The sequence below is a fragment of the Rosa chinensis genome, chromosome 7 (assembly GCF_002994745.2).
Source record: "Rosa chinensis cultivar Old Blush chromosome 7, RchiOBHm-V2, whole genome shotgun sequence".
In the NCBI taxonomy this organism is placed as follows: Eukaryota; Viridiplantae; Streptophyta; class Magnoliopsida; order Rosales; family Rosaceae; genus Rosa; species Rosa chinensis.
This window is the reverse complement of record NC_037094.1, coordinates 13,785,812-13,795,541: the sequence shown is the minus strand read 5'-3', so window position 1 is coordinate 13,795,541 and position 9,730 is coordinate 13,785,812.

Genomic DNA, 9,730 nt, shown 5'->3' with positions numbered 1-9,730 from the left:
AATGCTAATTAACCTAAGCGAAAGCACCTAGATTAATCCTATCAAACATGCAATCAAGCCCTAGAAAGCTAGTCAATCATGACATGTTCAACGCATTAGACATAGAGAAAGGCTATCAACTCAAGTGTACAGCTTAGTTATGGAAAAGTCCACCTAATTGCAATCCTCTTCAATTAAATTCGATTCTTGTCCAGAACCTTTACTACTTTTGATTCAAGTTACACAAAACGAAAAGTCGATTTCATGTTCTTAAACCTAGCACCAATTACATGCAAATCCTATAAGTGTCGACCCAAATAAGATAAACATATAAAAGTTTTCTGTAAAGCAAATTTAATCGAACAAACTCACATAAGCAACTTAGAATCACAATTATAGAATTCGAAAACTTTATTTAAACATAAAAATTGGGCTTAAACTTTGCCCTAAAGATTATTGTTAACTAGAAACAAGTTCATACGAAATCAAACAAGGAAACCAAAAATTCAAACAAGGAAAACAAAATATCATTACAAGGAAAAAGAATGAATTACACCGTGAGGGGAGATGGAGATGGAGAGCTAGATGGTTGGATCTTGAATCTTGGAAGCAAGCCTTCAAGGTGGATGATGGGGGATATGATCTTCACGGCTCCTTCTTCTTCTTCCTCTCCTTGCTTGAAAACGCAGAACTTTGCAACTAGAGAATGGAACAAGAAAACTAGAGAATGAAAAAGAAATATGGAGAGGAAATGGAGAGACAAAGAAGATGAGATGGATGAAGGAATTGGTTTTGAGAGTGAGAGGAGAAGTGTATTTATAGCCCAAAAAATGATGAATGGAGGGTGGAGATGAACATAAATGAAGGGCTAGATATGTTAGACAAATTTGTAAAAAATATCTTCCCACATGTTTATCACTTGTTCAACTTGAATTGATTTTCCTCCTCAAGTTTTTCCACTTGGTTGCAACTTTGATTTTCCTCCTCAAGATTTTCCACTTCCTTGCAACTTTGATTTTCCTCCTCAAGATTTTCCACTTCCTTGCAACTTTGATTTTCCTCCTCAAGATTTTCCACTTGCTTGGAGGTCCTAAAAATAGAAACTAATAAGAAAAATAGAAACTTTCCTAAAATGAAAAATGGCAACTTACTAAAAATGATAAATAGAAACTACAAAAATATAAACTTTCTACAAATAGGAACTTTCCCAATCAAAGAATGGAAACTTTCCTAAACAGGATTTTAATAAGGAAATAACGTAAGAAATGTAGGGAAATGCAGTTAAAACGTCGCATTAAAATGCTCCTATCAAATTCCCCCACACTTAGCTTTTGCTAGTCCCTTAGCAAAATCACACTAAGACACACACTAACACTCAACGAAAATTAAAGACTCTACAAAAACAATGACTCTATTGCCCTTCAACTTTTTGTCTCAGAAATCTCCTACTTTCACTACATCAAGATTAGCACTCAACCAAGAATCAATATGTAGATATTCAAGAGTTAATTAAAACATATAATCCACACATACACAAGTAGGACTTGGTTGTAATAATGGTGATGGTTTCTGTTAAGCATGCTTCGAACAAGTATGATTCATATCCTCACAAGGTATATCCACTCTTTCTTCTCTCAGAATTCAAGACAATGCTTAAAAGCTTATAATCACTCAATTATATGTGAGAGAAAATATTTTGAGGCAATCAAATAGCTCACATATATAAGAAACGAAAAGCACTTTGTGAATATAATTTTTTTTTTGAAAAGATCTCATGAAGGATATCAACTACTTGCACGGATGGACCCAAGCCATAGGTTCAACTCTTGTAACTCATCTCCACAAATCAAAGGCTGTCCCATCTTAAGGATCAAGAAGGTCTTATTTAGGGTTGTAATGGGGCCAAGGCTCAAGGTTTTAAGAAATGAAGGGTAAGGATTTATCAAAGTGTCCTAAAAACCTAGCAGAGCACATGTATATGTAGAGACCTCAAGAAATCCACCAAGGCATTGCAAAAACGTCACTTTCCCTAGAGGTAACATAAAAGGGCCTAATGTCTTCATGTTAGGCCAAATCTTCATTGTAAACTTCCCTAGAACTATAGTGGAATGGACAAATGCCAAATTTTTCTGTAGTGGGCCTTCAGTTCAAAGTAAACTCCAAAATCACTAAGTATAGGAGACTAAAATCCATAAACATTTTTCTTTCTTTTCTTTTCTAGCCGTACACAATTTTTTTCTTTTCTTTTCATTTTTCACGGCTTTCACAATTTTTTTTTTTTCATGGACAAGTCTACCCCCACACTTGAACTTTCACCTCTTCTCAATCTTCGTTCTCAATGCCAAATCCTCAAGTAAAGTCCCAAAATATAGCTCCACTAAGTTTTTAGAACAAAGGGTAGGAGTGTAGCTATACTAAGGTTCAGGGTTAAGGGTTTAAGGGTGATGAAAGAAAAGGCTTAATGTAAGCTCAAAGGGGTTTATCTAAGGGAGTCCCATGACGGGCACAAATAGGGACACATGCTTATTTGGCAATGGTGATAATTCCTAGGTTGCCTCTATCCCTTCCAGAATCAGGGCCATGTATTGACAAACGTCTCAACAAGCACAAGAGCGAATTCTAGCATTCTCTAGTCCATCAAACTTAATCTATGGCAAGCAATCAATCAAATGAAAGAGTAATGAGATCATCAAAACATCGCCAAAAAATTAAGAATATATTTTTCAATTATCACTCCAAGAAAAAGGGACATGGCTCAAATATCTCACATGGGCTTTTATGAATCAAAACTCATCCTAACATGCTCATATTCTGTACCAAGGTTACGAAATCCATATCCACTACACATGCATGCATTTTTCATATATCTCAATTAACCAAAGAATACCATTTTAAAAATCATCTCAATTTTGTGATCCTCTTTTAATCATGATTTCAGAGATATAGAATCATCTTAGACAGTTGAAAGGGCATTCTAAGACTCAAAAACAAAAACAAAAGTAACCAAATTTTTTTTTTTAAATAATTTAATTTCAACACTTAGGTACGGGAACAGGGAGTCTCGATGTGCAATGGGACTGAAACAGCTACCCTTTTTCAAGACTATGTTTAATCCAATATACCTTAGTGTATCACAACATCAATTAAAAACACAAAAAACACAATCCAACTTCAACTATTTTTTTTTTTTTTTATACTAACTACTAAAAACACAATAAAGCAATAACCCTTCCCCCATACTTAATTCATGCATTGTCCTCAATGTATAAACAAATATAAATCAAGCATAGAAGAGAAAGTTAACACAACGAAACCTAAAACAACTTAAAATTCATGAAAATAAAATAGAAGGAAGAGTTCAAGAAAGCAAATCTGCGTTTGATGGCTCCTCCACAGATACGGTTGAAATGGGTTGCCTCCCATGCAGCGCTTAATGTTTAAAGTCTTTCAGCCTAGACTTGTACCTCCATTTACTCCTTTGGAGGAGCGGTATGCGGGCGAGTGGCAGCCCTCTTGCTGGTTTCAGCCTCCTGAGGAGGGTTCTCATGTTGTGATGCAGTAGCGTCCTTGCGAGGAAACCCAGGAGGATAACTCTGCAAGTTATTGACTTCCTGAGCAAGCTTGTTTATTGCAGTGTGACAGCGGATCAAAGAGCAGTTCATCTCAGAGATGTAATCGATCATGCAATTGACTCTCCAATCTGTCACCATAATACCATCGCGGAGAGAGGAACGCAAATCATCAATCGAATCCGACAAGCTTTCCAGGGTGGCCATAGGCCGAGGAGCACGAGTAGCTAGTGAGGAAGAAGACTCTCCGGGATGCAGTCTGGGAGAGCGACGAGGCAGAGAAGGGGGACTGCGGGTACGCTCACGGATAGGACGATGGTCCCATGGACGAGTAAGCCCAGCTCTAGTGGCCGCTTGACGACCTTCTTCCTCCAAAGAGAGAACACGGCGTTGATTGACGCCCCTGCGAGGGGTTACCTTGGTTCGAGCCATGAGGAAGTAGAAGGAATTTGAAACTGCACGCTTAGACAAACCTTAGTAAAATCTGGAGGAGACAAAAAAGGATGTATATGTAAAGCACAAAATAGGGTAGAAATCTCAACAGGCACACGGTTTTAACAAAGCTTCTCCGGGAAGGAGAAGAGTTATGATAGTTCACGGCCCAAGAAACTCCCCCACGTGTAAATATTCCTTTCTTTTCCTGGATTTATGGCATGCTTTCGGCTATAGCTTGTCTGTCACGGATCCTCGAGATTCGTTTGACTCCCCCACGCGTCCTTTCTTTTCCTTGATTCACGGAAATTAAACATGCTTTCTGCTGTAGCTTGTCTGTCACAGCTCCTCGAGATTCGTTTGGTTCCCCCACGTGTCTTCCACGCACCAACAGCTTTTCCGTGTTTTCGGGTGACTTTAATCCAACGCGTAGATTTAATCTCAGAGATCGTCCATCCAACGGTGGAGATCCGCTCACTCGTTCTATAAATAGATGCATTCTGAGGGAGCGACTATTCACTCCAAAAGAAAATTCTTCCGAGTTCCAGCCTTTCTCTCTCAACCCTTCAGCCTTTCTTTCGAAACTCAAATCCTTTCTTCATCAACATGGAACCACGAACTCTGCAACTAATGGAGCAACAGACCCAGCAACAAATCGAGGATGGAGGAAACAACCAAGCAGCCGGGACTAATAACCGGTGGGCTCCCACACCGCCTCAACTAAGAATCCTCAAGGGCCTTTACTATGATAAGGGTTTTAAGTACCCAACTCCAGAGCAGATTCAAGAGATCTACCTTCATCTGAAACAGTATGGGCAGATCGAGGACAAAAACGTCTTCTTTTGGTTCCAGAACCTCAAGGCTCGTGAGAGGCAGAAGTTGAAGGAATTCCGGAACGTTCCGGTTGGTGGATCTCTCGATCTCAATTTTGGTTCCACTGGTTCTACTAGTAATGACAGATCCACTGACAAATCCATTGATCTAAACTTTGGGTCACGTGTCGGCTATGGTGCTGATGGATCGATCATGGAACAACGAGGAGAATATCACCAGGAGATTGAAACCCTTCCACTATTCCCCATGCATGGTGAGGACATCTTGGGCAACATGAAGACTACTTCCGAGGGAGGTGGCGGTTATGGCGGTGGCTCTCACATTTCCCTTGAGCTCAGTCTCAACTCCTACAGAGATGCAGACATGGCTTAGTATTATTATTATTATTATTATTATTATATATATTTTTTTTTAATTTTTTTTGTTTTTTTTTTTTTGTAAATAGCTGAATTTAATAAGACTGAATGAATGCAAATTTTTTTATTTTATATTTTTTATATTTTTTTTATTTTTTTATATAAAGGACTCAAAAATAAAAGACAAATATATATATAGGACTCAAAATGAAAGACAAAAATATAAATCTCTTCCCCCACACTTAAATATTGCATTATCCTCAATGTAATCAATTAAAAGCATGCAATGTAATAAGTAAGCATAGATAGAAGACATTTACGAAAACAAATCCTAAAATAAAAACAATAGAGAAAAATTGAAAAATAAAAAGAAATAGGGAAAGAGAAAGCAAATCTGATTTGCATGGGTTGCCTCCCAAGTAGCGCTTGTATTTTACGTCTTGCAGCCAGACGGTACCTACATTAAATAAAGTTAGTAACTATAATTAACAAAGAAATACAAAATAAAAACAAGTATAACTATTAATTACAAACTACAAGTATAATTAACAAGTATATTGTACATAAGACACAAGTTAAGTACACAAGTGAGTATAAAACGTGAAAAGTATTTTTACAAGTTTAAAGTGTGAAACAACAAAATAATTTACACGTATAAAGTATTCACAAGTATTTCTTTTGTTATAAACATTATTGATATCGAATCAAATTCCAAGCGGTAAATTAAGTGAACGTGCGGCCCAAGTATAGTCGCCTAGACACAAACTCCCTTTCAAATCGTTTGGGCAACCTTATTGAAATGGCCAGGTGGGGGAGGACGAACACGAGAGGAAAAATCCATTTTGGCATGAGCTACTCCCACATAGTGGTTTAGGCCCATTTGCAAGCACTTCTGGATTCAAAAACCCGTCATGAACGTTGTCCCCTTCCTAGACACCATTCCACATAGGCTATACTTACTAAGATGAAAAAGTTCATAAGTGTGAAGACAGTTCAACAAGTGTTAATAAAGGCCGCCCTCAACCTTAAGGGACCTGAGCTAGGTACCAGTAAGGGGTTTAGGCCAATATTAACAAAAGAGACTTCACCTATTCCTCTCAATTTACAACCTACAATTAAAATTCGTGTTCAATAATATAAATAATATTTAAACTAAGTTTTTATATACAACAAATATATACAATAAATGACACAATTTAACAAGTGATTTTTCAATCCCCGGCAACGGCGCCAAAAATTGATGCGCTCAAAGCGAGCGCATAATTTAACCCTAAAATGTCGTTAGTAATATAAGTAAGTAGGGATCGTTCTATTCCGGGGATTGAGGGTACACCTGTAATTGTGAAACAAATAAAGAAAAGTATTATTTACAAAAATAAAATAAAGAATATAAATATATACAATTGTATAAACAAATAAAGAATTAAAATAATAACGTATTATTTACAAAAATAAAGAATAAATATATACAAGTAAACACAAATAAGGGGGGGGATTAGGATTCTTAAAATTAAAATTAAAATAAATAAAATAAAGAAAACGTAAAAACATATATACAAGGGTGGAACGCAAGGAACAAAGATCAAAATCAATTCCATGTAATCAAATTCGATTCAAACCCTATAATTGTTCTTCCAAGTCATGAGAGAGGAGTTGATCATGTGAAACATTCGAAAGCAAATGATTTCCCATATTTTACTTTTCAATGCTAATTAACCTAAGCGAAAGCACCTAGATTAATCCTATCAAACATGCAATCAAGCCCTAGAAAGCTAGTCAATCATGACATGTTCAACGCATTAGACATAGAGAAAGGCTATCAACTCAAGTGTACAGCTTAGTTATGGAAAAGTCCACCTAATTGCAATCCTCTTCAATTAAATTCGATTCTTGTCCAGAACCTTTACTACTTTTGATTCAAGTTACACAAAACGAAAAGTCGATTTCATGTTCTTAAACCTAGCACCAATTACATGCAAATCCTATAAGTGTCGACCCAAATAAGATAAACATATAAAAGTTTTCTGTAAAGCAAATTTAATCGAACAAACTCACATAAGCAACTTAGAATCACAATTATAGAATTCGAAAACTTTATTTAAACATAGAAATTGGGCTTAAACTTTGCCCTAAACATTATTGTTAACTAGAAACAAGTTCATACGAAATCAAACAAGGAAACCAAAAATTCAAACAAGGAAAACAAAATATCATTACAAGGAAAAAGAATGAATTACACCGTGAGGGGAGATGGAGATGGAGAGCTAGATGGTTGGATCTTGAATCTTGGAAGCAAGCCTTCAAGGTGGATGATGGGGGATATGATCTTCACGGCTCCTTCTTCTTCTTCCTCTCCTTGCTTGAAAACGCAGAACTTTGCAACTAGAGAATGGAACAAGAAAACTAGAGAATGAAAAAGAAATATGGAGAGGAAATGGAGAGACAAAGAAGATGAGATGGATGAAGGAATTGGTTTTGAGAGTGAGAGGAGAAGTGTATTTATAGCCCAAAAAATGATGAATGGAGGGTGGAGATGAACATAAATGAAGGGCTAGATATGTTAGACAAATTTGTAAAAAATATCTTCCCACATGTTTATCACTTGTTCAACTTGAATTGATTTTCCTCCTCAAGTTTTTCCACTTGGTTGCAACTTTGATTTTCCTCCTCAAGATTTTCCACTTCCTTGCAACTTTGATTTTCCTCCTCAAGATTTTCCACTTGCTTGGAGGTCCTAAAAATAGAAACTAATAAGAAAAATAGAAACTTTCCTAAAATGAAAAATGGCAACTTACTAAAAATGATAAATAGAAACTACAAAAATATAAACTTTCTACAAATAGGAACTTTCCCAATCAAAGAATGGAAACTTTCCTAAACAGGATTTTAATAAGGAAATAACGTAAGAAATGTAGGGAAATGCAGTTAAAACGTCGCATTAAAATGCTCCTATCACCTTGGTCAGGGGGCTAAAGGTGGCTGGAATGGCAATAGTAAGCTGCCGGACCAAGGCGGTTTGCCCTTAGTACTCGGACAACCCAAAGTAGGGCCTTGGCTGTCCTTAGTGTTTAGGGAAGCTAAATGGCAATGGGCTTGGAAGTGGGCTCAACTTTGGACTATATGCTGGACTAGGTTTTTGGGCTTCTAATCTATTAGATTTCGTATATGGGATCCAAGTGAATATTGAAGTTTATCAAGTTAATTCTTGTGGGAGTGTTTGCTAGCAACCAGATGGATGGCTTAGCTTGCATACTATGAGGTTTTTTATGACAAGTCAAAGAATTTTCAGGAGTATCACAATTGAGTACATTTACGAAGGAAAATTCAATAATTTTTTGTGTGGAATTACTTTACATAGTCATGTAGGCTCAATTATTTGAGTTTCATTGTACTAGTGGATGGTACACTATATCTTCCCTTAACTACTTGATTACTGATGTAGGGTACAAGTACATAGGGATCTAATGTAAGTGTCATTTTGGCTTTGAGATCTAATGAAATCTCTATTTTTTATCAAAAAAAAAAAAAAAGTGACCATGAATTTAATTTGGATGGATGAATATGTAATCTACTCACATAACGAGAAAACCCTAACCGTAAGTAGTCAACGAGCAAACTTGAGAATCTTCCTCTTGTCTGACGGCGTCCGTTGTCAGCTTTAACACTTGCCTCACCAACGCTGGGATGCTGTCGGATGGGAATGGTTGCTATTGCCCTTGGTGAAATTGCAGTGATTGGGTTTAGACAGTGAGTGGGCAATTTTGGTTGGTTTCGAAGCTCTTCTGCTGTTTGGGGCGGTCGTGGGCATTGCTGCATGGGATGATGTTAGTAGCGTGGTTTGGGTTTTGCTCAGTGGCAACGATGGCGTTTTTTTTAGGAGCTGTTGAAGGCTTGGGACGTGGGGGGGGGGGGGGGCTTAAACCTAATTGGATTTGGGTATGGCTGAGATGTGTCTAGCTTCTATTGCTGCCTTCTGGATGGCAGCGTCATGCTGGTGATGATGTTTTCTTGAGGCGTGGCGGCAGTGGTACGTTCACGGTGATGGTGGCGTTGAAGATACACTTCGGTTGCCTGCGGCAGTTTTCTAGCAGAGCGGTGAAGGCCTGAACTAGGTCGGGCTAGTTATGTTCGGGCTTTGGGTGCTACTTTCTGGGCCTTGTGGGCTGGTATGATTTTAGATAGTTTTAGTTCGTTTATTTCCAATAATTCCCTTTTTTTTTAGGGTGATTATGCATTCTATTTTGTGCACCCTACATGTCTTGTCTAGGCGTCCTAGCGAATCTTCTGAAGTAGTACTAAAGGAGGATTCAAGTTATGGGAAAACATCACCAATGGTCACTGAGTTATGACTTATTCGACATTTAACTCACTGTATTTTCAACAATATCACTTAACTCACTCAATTTTACATCCGTCTTTCACTTAACTCACTGTCGTTAAAAGCTATTAAAATTGAGGATATATTTGTCTAAACACTAAAAAAAATGCATTTCTAATTTTTTTTAAAAAGACAATTTTTGTTTCAAATTATATTTAAGTTAAAAAAAATCATTTTTATTA